At 38.6% G+C, this 16328-nt stretch overlaps 1 protein-coding gene across 8 annotated transcripts in view; it reads left to right on the top strand.

Moving 5' to 3' along the window:
* Positions 1-16328, top strand: part of RBMS1 (RNA binding motif single stranded interacting protein 1) — a 214109-nt gene that overhangs the window by 63368 nt on the left and 134413 nt on the right. For 2 of the 8 annotated variants that reach the window (XM_025471082.3, XM_025471081.3), the window contains exons 1-2: positions 11331-11405; positions 12380-12462. The exons of the other annotated variants lie outside the window; for them this stretch is intronic. The gene's annotated coding sequence lies outside the window, so the exon portion shown is untranslated. Of the gene's footprint in view, positions 1-11330; positions 11406-12379; positions 12463-16328 lie in introns of those variants that run through there. 8 annotated transcript variants of the gene reach the window in all.

Raw genomic sequence — 16328 nt, 5'->3', positions numbered from 1 at the left:
AACTTGCCTGGAACATAATCCTGTAGGACGAGTGTACTATGTGATTATGAAACTGGACACGGGCACCCTGCTGAGGTGATTTCTTGTAAATGGTACTCAATAGAAACCATTAATCAGTGTCAGTGTTTTTAACTGAAAATTTAATAATCTAAAAGCATTGCCTATGCATATACATAACCATAATAATTTTAAAAAATTTTACCCTTTGGTATTTTGAAAATATAATTACTTTGTGGAATGATATTTATATGAAATCTCTATCCATCTACACACACTCATATAGATAGATATAGATGTAAATATATGTATATATACATATATACCATATTTTATTTAGGGTTTTCAGAATTTTTAAATTTTGTTTTTCTTGAGTTTCAGGCAAAAAGTATTTTTGATTCAGTTTAATTAATTTATTCATTCATCCAATTGTTTCATAGAGCCTAATTTAAATACAATCCTTGTTTCTGGCTTATAAAGATTAGTTAACTACATATAAATATGAGAGGTACAGGGACGCCTGGGTGGCTCAGTGGTTGAGCGCCTGGCTTCGGCCCAGGGCATGATTCTGGAGTCCAAGGATCAAGTCCCACATCGGGCTCCCTGCATGGAGCCTGCCTCTCCCTCTGCCTGTGTCTCTGCCTCTCTGTCTGTGTGTGTCTCATAAATAAATAAATAAAATCTTTAATAGATAAATAAGAAAGGTACAGCTTTAGCTATTTAATATTTATTTAATGTTATCTTTTAGGAAGATATTACTGACTTTTATTCTCTTAAATATTCTTTATTTCTCATTTTTGTACTCCTTTATTTTTAAAAAAGGAAATATTGTGTAACTATAACTTGGATATTGCTAAACCCTAATAGAATCACATCTTAGATGGAAAAGTTTTTATTTGATTGAGTTGTTTATAGATCACTCTTCTGCTGTCTCAACAATGTATGTATAGATTTCAAATTAGAATAGAGATAAAGTCTAACACATTAAGCTAGAATTAACAAACAAACATACATAAAAATTCCAGCCTTCTCAATTTGTAGGAATCAAAACCATTTCACGCTTTATTTTGGTAACAAAGAAGGAGCTAGGCTTTTTTCATTTCTTGAAGAAATCACTAAATTGCCTTGAAGACTTTTGTTTATAATGTTTTTGTGCATTCTTTTCCTCTGGACATGTTCCCCTCCCTCTAGTGAGATACTAATTAAAGAGAGGCCACTGTGACCCCTAGGTTATTTAGAAGTCACCAGGGAATGAGGCGGCAGCACAAATCTGGAAAGGAAGTTCTCATTCCCAAAATATAACACAACCCTTAAGACCATCTTATCAAAAATCTGTTCACTTCTAATAGCAAAAAGATGCCTCCTTTGATTTAAAACACATACACTTAAAAAAACAAAATAGAATCTCTAAGGCTTACTTAAACAATAAATCATATATACACTTTTTAGAAGAATTTATAGTAAATAAGATTATCTCCTCCATAACAAATGTTAGTTTATTTTAGAGACGTTGAAATATATAAACATTGGAGACATTTTAAGTTTGATGAAGGATAGTCTATAATTTGTATGTGGGGTTTGGAGGGAGTTGGGGAAGGGAGGCTGTATGTTGTCACACCTTTTACAGAATTTGAGACAGCTCAGATTACATACGAGAAACTTGTGGGGTTTTTTTTTGTGTTTTGGACACCAGGCAACACTTGAATTGGAATGATAAGAAAGATGAACGCAGTACTTGCTGGACATATAGGTAAAATTAGGGCAATTTTGTTAATAATAAGTGACTTGAAAGAAAATGGAAATAATTGACTAATTTATTAATATTATTTTTTTACTCATGAGAGACACAGAGAGAGAGGCAGAGACATAGGTAGAGGGAGAAGCAGGCTCCTTAAGGGGGGAGCCCGATGCGGGACTCGATCCCAGGACCCTGGGATCATGACCTGAGTCAAAGGCAGATGCTCAACTACAGAACCACCCATGTGCTGTAATAACTTATTAATTTGTCTTAATAAGCAGGTGGTACTGCCTGACATCATATTATTTCCCTCTTGAAATAACTTAATATTTCTAAGTGCTAAGTTCTAAGAAGCAATTTCTTATACAACTATGTTAGTATTTGTTTAGTAAGATGCTTTTGATTGCAAGTAATAGAGACCTACTACTGTTTGTGTTAAGTAATAAGGGTGTGATGGTTCTGAGAATATATAAGAGCATCGGAATCTCAGCTATGAAACCAGACCTCAAGGGAGTCCAGGAAAGCTGCCTTCCTGGGTTTTAGGATTGGCAGGAACCACAGTGGCTGGGGCCTGGTGGAGACCAACTGGATGACCACTCTCAGTTCAAGGCACAAATTCAGGAACAAGAGGGTGGACTTTTTCCTCTTGAAATTCCACCATTTCTGTCACCCTGTTGCTCTTTGTTTAGCTGGTTTCTGTATCTGGCTACTTTGCTTCTTGCCGGCATCTCATTCCTCCACTCCTTTGAGTCTCAGTGTTGTTGAAAACCCCTGCCCTGTGAGTCAGTATTACAAGTGATGATTCCTCTGTCTCATTGTTTCTGCGTCCTGCCAACTTAGCTTAGTCACGGCCCCTGCCTATGTCAGGGCCTCCCTAGCTAGGCCCAGTACCCAGCAATTTGACTAGGGTAGGCTCCCTGTAAGTATGGGTTGAATGAATGGAGGAAGAACATCCTTAAGGGGTTTAAAGAGTCAGTTGTCTTCTCTTTTCATCAAACTTTACAGAAACTAATAATATACAAAATAACTAAAAGGCAGCTGGGAGAGAAAAGATATTTTGAGATTTTTTTTCTTAAAGATTTTATTATTCATGAGAGACACAGGGAGAGAGGCAGAGACATAAGCAGAGGGAAAAGCAGGCTCCCCGTGGGGAGCCCAGTGCAGGACTCGATCCTAGGACCCTAGGATCACACCCTGAGCCCAAGGCAGATGCTCAACCACTGAGCTACCTAGGTACTTTATATTTTGAAATTTTTCAGAGACCTTTAGCTTAAAAAGAATTCACTGTAGTAATAGTAAAAAATTACTTGTTTACTGAGGCACCAAAGAATTGTTTATGTTTAAACTTTAGAGTCCAGACTATCACTTTAAAAAGATACTTTAAATTCTCCTGCTTTGTGCTGCCCCATTCAGGCAGCTGTGCATCCATACTGTTAGGAATGGAGATAATTGGGGGCTTCAGATCTTAATTATTTGTGTGTGAATAGATTCTCCATTCCTTTTTTGTTGTTGTTTTTAAAGATTTTATTTATTTATTTAACAGAGAGAGAGAGAACACAAGCAGGGGGAGCAGCAGGCAGAGGGAGAGAGAGAAGCAGGTTCCTCACTGAGCAGGGAGCCCAAGGTGGGGCTCAATCCTAGGACCCTGAGGATCATGACCTGAGCTGAAGGCAGACACTTAGCCACCTAGGCGCCCCAGATACTCTGTTCCTGATTGCCTTAACGCAACCCTCCCTTTTATGACTCCTTTTAAACTCCCATACTTTCTATAGCAGCTCATCTTTTAGCTTTTGGTTGCTCAGGGTATAAAGTTAAACACCAAGAAGAAGTTCTCAATTTTTCACTTCTTTGCTTGACTTTTTTTTTTTCCTTTTTAAACTGAAAGAAAGGTTCTGAAGTTCATTTTGTAAAATAAAATCTTTGCTAGTTTCTGCCATTTGTATAATAGTATATAAGTAGATGGTAGATATAATTAGACCCAACTGTGTAATTTTTCTTTTCACTGAAAATTTTTCAACTAAAAATTGGGTTGAAGGCTCTGAAAAGCATTTTAAAATTCAGTTGCTCAGCTGTCCCTCCTAAAGCATGAATGTCCAAAGTTGCCAGTTAATGGGGCTCCCATTCCCTCTGCACTTTGGAAATGATCAGCATTCTCAAATGCATTTGAAAGTATTTTCCCTCATTAGGGAAAAAGTGCTTCCCAGATTCTGAAGATTTTCTGTGTGAAAACAAAAACAACATAGATAATAGAAGTGCTACATGAGCATGAGGAAAATATTCTCTTTAATTTTATGAAAATGGTACTTTTTTCTTGGATTCATAAGTCAATAAATTTAAAATAACTTTTGTTTATAGAGTTGCAGCTGTGTGCAGGGCGTGCAGATCAACCCCTAGCTCTTCACAAGCTTATATCCCAGTAAAACACACAGAACCAAAATACAATATGAGTGGCCATTGTCAGGAGCATATTGATTTCAGTGGCAACATCAGAGGACAGGAGTGAATGCTGACCAGGGGAAGTAGGCCCAAGGAAGTCTGAACCATGAGTCTGGAGGGATCCCTAGAAAAAAGCTGAGATTGGATCTCTGGATGTGGACTCCTTTGTCCAGGGTTCATTACTGGAGTGCCAGTTGTGGGTAAACTTTTATATGGGAAAAAAATCTAGAGCAGAGAAGAAAAGAGGGCAAAGGCAGATGACCAAAAGAGTAGACATCTTGGAATTCCATGAAGATGAGTGACAGAAATAAATCATGCTGGATGAGAGAATTCAGAGGTGCTTGTGCGTAAGTGGTGGGTGCCCAAAGTACAACACGGTAGCCTGTAACTAGAATGGAAGTGAAGACAAATGAACATCCACTGAACAGTCTTCTGAAAGAACTCCAGCAATGAAGGAGAGAAGGAGTAAAACAACTTAAGAAGCAAGGAAGCATTTCCTTTTTTTTTTTTTTTTTTTTTTTTAAGAAAGAAAGTGCAAGCGTGTTAGTTTCCAGGGGAAAAAAATCGCTATTGGGTGTGCTATTCTTCTTTCTAAAAGGAAAATATATTAATGTATGGCTTTTATGGTAAAAAAAAAAAAAGTCATTAAATAGCCCCCCCCCAAAAAAAAAAAATAAAAGAAAGAATGAAAGAGCAAACCAGTACAGAAATGGAGTTGGGGAGATAGGTGAGGGTGATGGAGAGAGCAGATAATAGGGAAATTAATTTGAAATCAAGGACACACACACATTTGAGAAAGAACTGAGGGAAGTTCATGCAAATGTTAAATGATCTCTGTCTTATCATATGACAGTGAAGAGTGAGATTGGGAATTTGAGGGGGAAAAATAGAAGGTTTGGGATTAATTCTCTATGAGAGGGGGGTCAGGAGCCACTTGGAAATGAGTAAGATGAATTCTAAGCTTAAGTGAATTTTTATTGAAGCCAACAAGCATAGTTATGACTTGTATTGTCAGCAACTCAGGAGAAGAAATAGAAAAATCTGATGGTGAAGTGTTCATTATATATGTATAACGCCTGAAAGGATGAAATGGCTGTGGATACTGGATACTAGAAATAACAAACTTAGGGTGTCTGATTTGGGGATCTAGATTGGTTGGAAGTAAGTGCAGTGTGGGGAGGAGATGTTGGTGACGGCTGTGACCTGATAGAGGAATGGGAGCATAAAGAGAATAAAGAGGAAGCTGGTATTTCTACATCTGGGATGGGAAGAATAATGGTGGTATGAAGAGGAATGAAACAATGTCTGTAAAATACTTGTAACAATGTCTGGCATATTAGACACTCAAAAAATGTTATCTAATATTATTTTTTATTAAGGTGCAGATAGATGGAAGAATGGTAATTTCAGAACTTGATGTCATGTAATGATGTTAGTCCTTGAAGTAAAGTGGATAGGCAGATTTTGTTGAAGTGGTGGTCCAGGATCTGTAAGTTTGGGGTTTTAGATGACGTGATATCACCCAGGAAAAGCTCTTAGCTCTGTGCTAAATTATCTGAAGGTGAATAAATGATAACTAAAGTCTGTAATTTAACAAACCGATGCATCGTATTTGCTCCTCCCCAGAACTGTAAGGGAGATATTGTATCTTTTCCCTTTTTAGAGTTAAACAGATTTAGGGGAAAATTGCTAAGCTAGCAAATGATAGAATTATCTTCTGAACATGGCAATTTCTGTTGAAAGCTCATGCTTGTCCACAACTCCATACTATAAGTGGCAATGGCAGCTTATAGGTGGTAGATGGAGATGGAGTGCATTTGGAGGGCCGTGCTGTTTTGAAGGAAGGGCCAGATGGCTCTTGGTGTGGGGAAGACAGTAGAACCAACTACTGGAGTTCCAAGGGACGGTGTGTCATCAGGGGGAAAGTCCTTCTCAGCTGTTTTAATCATTCTAAAATACATCTTGGTACCATCTTGGGTTTTAGTAAATATATGCTCTCTTGAGAAAACAATAATTCCTAAGCCTTCTTAGGTCAAGAGGCACTAATTTTTGTATACTTTATATCAAAGTTTCTTTCTTCCCTTTTTTTTTTTTTAAGATTTTATTTATGTATTCATGACACACACAGGCAGAGGCATAAACAGAGGGAGAAGCAGGCTCACCATAGGGAGCCTAATGCAGGACTCTATCTCAGGACCCTGGGATCATGACCTGAGCCGAAGACAGATGCTCAACCACTGAGCCACCCAGATGTCCCTCTTTCCCTTTTTTTTTTCTTTTTAAAGATTTTATTTATTTATTCATGAGAGACACAGAAAGAGAGGCAGAGACACAGGCAGAGGGAGAAGCAGGCTCCCTGCAGGGAACCCAACGTGGGACTCAATCCTGGGTCTCGAGGATCAGGCCCTGGGCCAAAGGTGGCGCTAAACCTCTGAGCCACCCGGGCTGCCCCCTCATTCCTTTTTTTTATAGCAGAGCTTTATATATGTATACGTTTTAGCTGTATCTGTTGTATCAATATCTACATATTATATCTTTTATATATATATACATATATATGTGTGTGTGTGTGCATATATATATATATATATATATATAGAGAGAGAGAGAGAGAGAGAGAGAAACACGCAGGGAGGGATAGAGACCAAGCTGGAAGAGACAAGAGGCAGAGAGGGAGGGTGGGGAGGGAAGAGAGAGTGAGAGAATGCACGCCTGTGAGCACACGAGCAGAGTGCTGAAGTTCAATGCTTATCTTTTCTGGGCTCCTGTAACCACTCTCTGTTTCATTCTTTATAACAAGGCTGTACAGATAAGGATGGGAGTATGTGTCCTCATCATCTCTGAATCGTGTAGAGTAAGACACAGTGACTGATGGGAGTATATAGCATTCTTCAGGTGTGCTGGACCTAAAAAGAGGCTGAGAATCGCTGCCTTATGGGGAAGCCAGGTCCATAAGGACTTGCTGAGCTCTCTGAGGACGCCTTTCAGTGTAGTAAATAGTGGAGAGTACTTGGCAAATCTTGGCCATAGTTTCATCAGCAGAGGAGTTAATGATGTAAAGACACTAAGTTGACCTAATTTAGGCATTAATACAGTCCTTAGAAAATATAGTGAGAGCTCTTGGAAAATAGATGAGAGTAGGAAAAACTCAGAGGGGGTGGACCATGAGCTGTGATTTCAACAGAGTAAACAGGGAGGGATGAATGTGGTTTGGCTGATGGAAAAACAGAGGCTGTTTCCTGGCAAAACTCAGAGCCAGAACAGAGTGAGTCCGTGGGCAGCCAAAACACAAACAGTCATTGGAAGAGAGGTAAAAGGGGAAAAGGAGGTAGAAACGGAGCACTTTACAAGTGATGTTCAGAAATTTGCATTTGATGTGGAGATTTTAGGAAGTAGGATGATAGGACCAAAGAGGTCATAAGGAAGATATTTGGAAACAGTATACATAACAGTTTGGATTTAATAAGGACCTGTCAGAGAGAGAAATGGAAGACATTCCAGCAGATCTAGCTTGAGGAAACCAATAGATAAAAGATGCAGAAAAAGGAGAGTCAGTAAGAACCAGAGAAATGCTTCTAGATTAGAAAAATCATGTATTTTCACCGTCAAGTGTAGAAATTGGTTGACTCCTGTTTAATCACTTGGATTTGTAGCATTTTCTGACACAATCACTATTACCTTTGTACTATCCAGACTATGGTTTCGTATCTCAGCTTTTTCAATGTGTGTGTGTGTATGTGTGTATGTGTGTGTGTGTGTGTGTGTGTGTGTTTTAAGAGATTCATAGAAGAAAGGGTAAAATGGGCAGATAAAGTAGTTCTTTAAAAGGAAACTTGTAACTAGCTATGTAGTCCTTTCAAGGTGTTGGAACACCAAGAATCCTTTTGCTTTGGTTTTGGATCCTCTGAAAATCAGCCTCACAAAGCTTTTAATAAACTGGTGTCATTTGGTTGTGAGAATTTTCAAAAGTAGAAAGATGAGCTTCAGCGATTATCAACAGTTTGTCCTTTTCTTGTTTACTGATAGAACTTTAAAAAGTATTGTGTGATAGAATGAAACAAACTACATGATTTTCCGTTACAAGAACTTGTACACCTACTTTTTAAAAATTTGGTAATCATCAAAAACTTAGGATTTTTCAAAAATATTTTATTTATTTATCCATGCAGGGAGCCAATGTGGGACTCGATCCCGGAATTCCAGGATCACGCACTAAGTGGAAGGCAGGAGCTCAACCACTGAGCCACCCAAGCATCCCTGATATTTTTAAATAAAGAGGGCAGAGATATGGAAAGGGGAAAAACTGTTTCCAAAGTGATTTGATATACTTAATGATGTTCATGGTAATAAATAGCTTAAGTTAATTCTAAGCCTTCTTAAAAGAGCCCCTAAAATAGGATATATTTTCAAATCCCTCAAGAGATCATGAATTACAGATCCTGGAATGATACTCTCTAATACTGAAGAAGTTGAACTAATAAATTGGAATTTATAATTTGTCATTGAATTAGCACGTCTCAAAATTACAAGCTTGTTTGACTTTTATGGTATAAAAATATCTGTTCAAGTGGGACTTGCCTGCATTTTGAAGACATTCATTCATTCATTCATTCATACATCCATTCAAGCAATATCTGAATGCCTAGTATGTTCCAGGCCCTCATTTAGGGGCTTGGGATATATTAGAAGTTTGATGTGTTAATAATTCCTACCACATAATTCTCATTGTGAAATCAGTTACAGTTTTCTCTTGCCACAAGGGAGACATTACAGATAAATGAAATTCATAGATAATCTCCAAGCTTATGGAGACTCTAGGTTGGTTCAGCCTATTGTCAGTTAATGGATTGACCAGTTTGTTTCATTTTCTCATACTGGCTTTGTCTTCATACTGACAGGGAAATGACTAAAAGGAAAGCTGCATAAGGAAGGAGGAGGAAATACAAGGGGCTAGTCACTTCCTGAGCAAAAAAGAAATATCAGATAGTAGCATCTACTAATGGCCACTGCTCTAAGTAAATCATTTATACTTTTTCTCTAAAATGGGGTCATCTTACTTGCTAAGTTACTGTTTTTGCTTCACTTTGTAATTTCATATCAATGTTAAGGATTGTGATAGCCATTTTAAAGGTATGTCTTTTTATATCCGACTTAGCTGATTCATGTAAAAATTGCTTTTCCAGTATAAAGCCAGAGGAAGACTGAGAACTGATGTTCTAGGTGCTGAAAAAAAGATGGAAATCTATGTGTAGGACTCGCGGGCTTGAATCGATGCTATGTGCCAGAGCGGTGCTGATGCCTGGTCGTTGGAATGTGTGTGTGTCTGTGCACATGCGTCTCTGTGACTGAAACTTGATGAAGTGACAGTACAGGATGAATGTTCTCAAGTTTTCTTTGCAACTGACAACTTTAAAGCGCTAATAGCAAGAAGTGTGGAGTGGAGAAGTCTGATAAATATCTATAGATTTAGGCTCATCTCCCTTTACCCTTTCTTAATTACATAAATGCATTGTATAGCACACTTTTTATGGGTGTAATTTGATAAGATTGTGGGGGAGATGGCTGAGGAGGGAAGTAGATCATTCGGCTTGTTTCTTTGTGATGGATGCCTTTGTGAGATTAGGGTGAAGTTTCTCATTCTGACTTGTGGAGACTGTGCCCACTAGTTGTGAGACACAGATCTCCTTGGAAAAACGGAGTCTGCAACTCATTTACTTGTAACCTCTTAGTAGCTCTATGTTCTTAGGAAGGTTAAAAATGAGCATTTGAAAAAATATATTTCTCCAACGTAGGCTATGAATGAAAAGAACATGCGTGTGCATTTGTGTATGCATTGTGTACGTGGACCTGTATGCCATCCATTCAGAGTCTAAGGCTCCCTTTTTCACATTTCAACATCTCTGGAATCAGGATCCATATAATTTATGATGTCTTATAATTACTGTTGTCCATTTTTTTCCAAATGTTAACATCTCAGTAATTGTCAAGCATCTTATAATCAGTGGCATCTTAGATTACATGATATGCAGTTTATGTCCAAATATTTATAGGACACTGATCTCAGAGAGATGAGTAGGACATTTCTCTTTTCCCCAAAAAGTAAAGCAAGAGGATTTACTCTGACAGTAACAGTTTAGATCAAGAGAAATCATTTGGTTGTGGACTCCTCTTTCCTTAATAAGTCACACACAAATGCAAAATGCATTGTTTATTACAACCGCTTGTATGATCCCAGGTGATCTAAAAATTAGGATGAAAATTCATTGTATTTAATATAATCTATAAAGCTTATCCTTTAAGACTTGATCACTCTACTCTTAGATTCTGCTCTTTCTAACTTCAGATAATCATGGTTTTGAAAAATGGGTGAAAATCATCATTTCTGCCGTGTGTGTGTGTGTGTGTGTGTGTGTATAAGAAGGCTGGTGTGCCTCATCCATTTATGACTCTAACAAAATTTACGATATACAGGACAGTGGATTAAGAAATTCATCAGAGATTTACAGACTTTTTAAGCAATCTTGTAAGCTCAAAATAAGATGACTCTACCCTCACTTTTATGGGTAAGGAAGTGGGGAATATGGAGAAAAAAACACTATACAATGTATAGAAGACATAGACTAGTTCTAGGGTAGGACTGTGATACGTAGGTTTAGATTTGGAAGCCATTTAACAGAGCTTTGTAATAGATGCAGCTAAATATGAATAGATGGAATGAATTTATTATTGGTCAGGGAGTCCAAGGAGAGACAGTAGCATTCATTCTATTGCTGCAATATTTATTGAATGATTATTATATTCCAGGCACAGGGCCTGACCCTTAATAATTCTGTCCAGCCTTGACATTCTATATTTCTGGGCTTCATGACCCTGGGCGTGTTGTTTAACCTATCCGGGGCTGTCTCACCTGTTCAAAAAAAGTGGAGAATGCCTGCCTCCCTTCCCTGAGACTTTAATATGGTTAGGTACCATAAAAATCTGACAGGATTTTTAACACTTAATAATCCCTTAGTTGAAACATTACCATATTTGCCATTAGATCAAGCATTAGGTAGGGAGCTGAAAGGAGGGTGGTTCTGGGAGGACCCATGTAATATGCTGTCAGCATTCTGGGAGTGTTCTTTATAGTTTGGAATTAGGAATTGCTGATGTCATGATCAGTCATATTGTCCTGACAACATCAGAATTTCCTCACTTGCCTTCTCTTCGCTTGGGGAGTATCAATTTGCGACAGGTTTGTCATCTGTTTGCCCCATGTGTTAAGTGTATTAGATAACCCAGAACTAGTCATTCTTAAGGACACTTAGGGTGGGGAATTTTTATAAGCTCTGTATGTAGCCCATTCCAGAACTTTTAACTAAATATTCTGATGTTGGAAAATTTGCCATCATACATACTCAACTGAATATAAATTCATTTCTAATTCTTTATTTTCTCATTTGAACCTTTACATTTGCAATTCAGTGGAGAACGAAAAGCTTTTCAGCATCTCCATTTACTTACAGGGCGTCATTAATTGTCCTATCACCCTCCTGTTCAGGTGAAATAATAGACTTAGTTTAATGGTGATCGTAGCAAAGGAAGAGAAAGGAAACGGTTTCATTCTGTGTTTCTCCTGTGTTTTATATACTTTATTTTTGTTTTGTTTTGTTTTATATACTTTAAAACCTCATTTATGCTATGGATCCCTGGTTTTAGATGAACATCGGTTAGGTACCCCAGACGTTTAGGAAAAGTCTTAGGATAACCTTTTGTCAGCCTGAGCTTAGAGGCGGGTTTTGTCTGTCCCACGTACGGTTGTTTGCTCTGTACTCTCAAAGATTTCATTCCAGAGTTGATTTTTACTCATGGAAAGGAGATGGTCATTTCAGGTTCAAATTTTGCTTTCTACGATTTTGGGATTTTTTTTTTTTTTTTTTTTTTGGCTCTAGTTTTCTACAAATTCTGTTGATATCCTTTCCTTTTCTTCCCCAGTAGCAAGAGGCAGATGTGATTGCTCTTTCTGTGGCACAGCAGCCCTTCCCTTGCTCACCTCAGCCCTTTTTCTTGCTCAAATACAGTAGATGATTGTTACTACCATCTCTTTAAGGAAACTAATTTTGAAGATCATCTCATATCTCCCATAATTTGTACATTTTACTCTAATTCATGGACAACTCATTGAATTATCTCAAAGTATTCTGAAAATAAGCCCTTATTTTCCTTTAGGCTTGCTATAGGAATGGAGAATAGCAGCTCCAATACTAGATTTCCACAGTCAAAGAAGATAGAGGATTGAGACATCCATCCAGGTAATTTAGGAAAATACTAATACACAATAAATGAGAAGCAGAGCACTTTGTCCTTGTTTTCCAAATAGTTGACTCTCTTTCATTTTATAGGATTTAATGTAAATTCAATGTAGTATAAAATAACAACAAAAATCTTGAATTTTAAATTCATATAACCCTTTCCCTGTTCCAGATTTTTTTTTTTGAAAAGAATAAGAACTTGTATAGCTATTTTTAATAGAAAAACTTTGGGAAAGAAATTTAACTTACAGAGAACCATGGTTCCAGAAATATGAGTAAGCTTTGAATTTTATTAACTCTTCTATAAGAGCAGGGCAATAACTAATTTATGAACAGATTATATCCAAAAGTTTTTTAGTGTAAATGATTTGCTTCAGATTTGGAGGATGTTTCACCATACAGAGGAATGTCCTAAGTGGTGATTAGGATTTTAGTTGACTTCAAAGCATCTATGAATCCCACAAGGAAACTAATCACTAATATGGTCTACTACTTTCTTTTTTTTTTTTTTTTAAGATTTTTATTTATTTATTCATTCATGAGAGACACAGGGAGAGAGAGAGAGAGGCACACACAGGCAGAGGGAGAAGCAGGCTCCATGCAGGGAGCCCGATGTGGGACTCCATCCCGGGTCTCCAGGATCAGGTCCTGGGCCGAAGGCGGCGCCAAACCTCTGAGCCACCCGGGCTGCCCCTGGTCTACTACTTTCAAGGGAAAATACGTTTTCAGTTTTAGTGCAGGTTTCTGGAAGTACCTCCCACCTAATCACCATCCCAGCTTCTAGAAGGTACTTCTTTCTGCATCCCTCCCAACTCCATCATACCAACTATCCCAGAATGTAAGACTGATTAAAGAGATGGGTTCCATCTTAGTAATCATTAGCTAAGAGATTTAGGAGCTAGTATATATATATAGACTATATATCTATACTATTAACTGTATATTCTGTTATTGGAAAGCTTGCCTTCATATTTGGCTGAATGAAAATTCAACATTATGCCATATCCATTTTTAAATGATTTGCCAAGGTCACATAGATGGTAACAGGGGAAGCCAAGATGCATACTTAGTGTTGGGCCCTTAAGTTTTCCCTCGTGGAGTTTGGATTTAACCCATAGCTAAAGACTTATAATAACCAGGGCAGCCCAGGTGGCTCAGCGGTTTAGCGCTGCCTTCAGCCCAGGGCGTGATCCTGGAGACCCAGGATGGAGTCCCACGTTGGGCTCCCTGCGTGGAGCCTGCTTCTCCCTCTGCCTGTGTGTCTCTGCCTCTCTCTCTACCTGTGTCTTTCATGAATAAATAAATATTTTTAAAGAGACTTATAATAACCATCATTAGTGTTATTGGAGGCAGGGGACTTTGGACTCAGAGAGAATGGAGTTCAAACCCCAGTTCCATTATGTATTGGATCTATGGCCTCGGGAAAGTTAGTTAAACCTCCAAGCTTCAGGGGATCCCTGGGTGGCGCAGTGGTTTAGCGCCTGCCTTTGGCCCAGGGTGCGATCCTGGAGACCCGGGATCGAGTCCCACGTCGGGCTCCCGGTGCATGGAGCCTGCTTCTCCCTCTGCCTGTGTCTCCGCCTCTCTCTCTCTCTCTCTGTGACTATCATAAATAGGTAAAAATTAAAAAAAAAAAAAAAAAAACCTCCAAGCTTCAGGACTTCAGTTTTCTGTTCAGTAAAGTGGGATAAATCTTGTGATTGTGTGTGTGTGTGAGAGAGAGGGGGGCAGGGGAGACAGCATATAGAACATGCTGAGAGAGTGCCTGGAACATAGTAGTCACTCAGTAAATGACAGCTATTATTTATTAGTCCATGCAGAGAAGCAGTAGTAGGGCAATCCTATTCTGTTTGGTTCCCTAGGATAGATTTAAGAATCATCAGATTATTGCTTGTGGTCAGACTCTTCAGAATGCAGCGATGTTTATGTTGTTCTGTATGCACTAGGATTCTAGCTATAGTTTTATTATAGTGGTCTCACTTCTACATACATATGATTTTATGTGTGTCTAGGGAGGCTTTAAGTATAAGAATAAGAATCGTAGATTTTTTAAAAAGCAAAATAGTAAATAATAAAAAATATTGCTGCTACTTTAGAAATTGGGTTCTTTATCAAGCCTATTTTGTACCAGGAAAGAACAGAAATTTAAAGAATCTGCTGACCTCATATTTTTTCTTTTTTCTTTTTTTTCTCTTGCTAGGAGCCAGAGGCTTTGTGAGCTTTTAAACATAGAGGCTCTCAAATGTAAACCGTTTTTTAGTGTGGGCTGCTTAGGCTAACCAGCACTATGTGATTATATTTTATTTATTAAAGAGTGTAATTTGAAATAATGTTCAGTGAATTTTTCCTCGAGTCCTTTCTGTTTTTAATGTGATCCAAATAAAAACAGGTGCCTGAAATGCTGTAGCGATGATAGAGGAATAGAACCTGCGATGGATCTGTTCTTTTGTTGATAGAGGTGTTCTAGTCTTTCTTATCTCGTCGACATCTTCTCTGTCCTTATTTTTTTTCTTCTTTCAAAGCTTAGCTTTCTCACCATACTTTCTTTGTAGTAATTTCATTCAGAGGCTCCTCTCTCTCTCCTGCAGGGCTCAGTAATGTGTGTGTTGGAATGAGGGGGTTCCCTAGCCTTTTGACTTTATGTCATCTGCTCCCTCCAGGGACTTCATCGATTGGCCATGATTGCAGCAGCTGTCACCCCAAATCCACATGCTCTCTCATACAAGCCCCTATCTCAAGTTCTGTTTGTCCTGTCATCTGCATAGTGCTTCTTTATAAATGTTTCTCAAACAAAACATGTATACATCTGAGCTTCCTACGCCCGTGTTATCTATCCTGTATTGATCTTTCCCTCTGGCAGACTCCCGTACCACCTACTTGTCTAGACCACTTGGCCGGTACTTACCACTTAATGCCTTGCATTATTAGTGTAGAGCAGCTCGGGTGCTGTAGGGTTACAAGTACTCACTCACCTAGGAGTTGGAGCGTTATTTATAAGGCTTTGTTGGTGGAGACAGCATTATAGAATTAAAGGAGCACAGGATGAAATCTTTTAACCCTGATCGGGTCTCGATTTTCACACTTGCTTGCTACTTCCTAGCTATGGATAGGTCAGTCAGTCCTAGATTTTTCCCTGTCATCTGTAGATGGAGCCTAATCGCTCTCCCCACTTCATAGGGCTGTTGTTAATGACTTATAAAATGATTTTCAGATTGTTTCTTGGGGCAAATGTCTCCTGAGTTGAGATTCTCAAATTCCAGTTCTGCAAATGCCTGGAGTTTGCAGATCTCGTGTCTTTTAGAGAGATCGCAGGCTCCTGCCTGTACTGATGGCTCCGTCCTTATACCGTCCTCCTTTGCAGACTCCTCCTGCTTTACAGTGCGGTCTCCGCTGCTGCCCACGGTCTTCCCGTTCATATAGAAATGGTTGTGGTCCAACACGTAACTTCTTTAAAGGAAATCGGACAAAAACAAACGTGGGAGAAAAACTTCAGGGCAATGAGACTATTGAAACAGACCTTTTGCCACACTTTTTTTTTTTTTTTTTCCCCATCTCTAAAGGTTAAATCTGTGGCCTGCCAGTCTTAGAAAGCTCTTTTCGGATGTTGTCAATCCCATCTACACCCTTGCTCCTGGGTGTAGATGGAATTGAGGGTCAGCCAGACGTACTGGGCATCCGCTACTTATACTGTACACCCACTTAAATCTACAAACCATCGCTATAAAACCTGGAGAAACAATAACAACAGCTGCCACTTACTGAGTTTGGCACTTCTGTTGGTGTGCTGTATATATTCTTAAGACAATCTGTGAGGAGTCCAGGACTCGGAGAGGTTAACTAACTTGCCCCAAGCCATGTGGCTAGTA

The sequence above is a fragment of the Canis lupus genome, chromosome 36 (genome assembly GCF_003254725.2).
Source record: "Canis lupus dingo isolate Sandy chromosome 36, ASM325472v2, whole genome shotgun sequence".
Taxonomy (NCBI): domain Eukaryota; kingdom Metazoa; phylum Chordata; class Mammalia; order Carnivora; family Canidae; genus Canis; species Canis lupus.
This window is presented reverse-complemented; position numbering and strand designations above follow the sequence as displayed.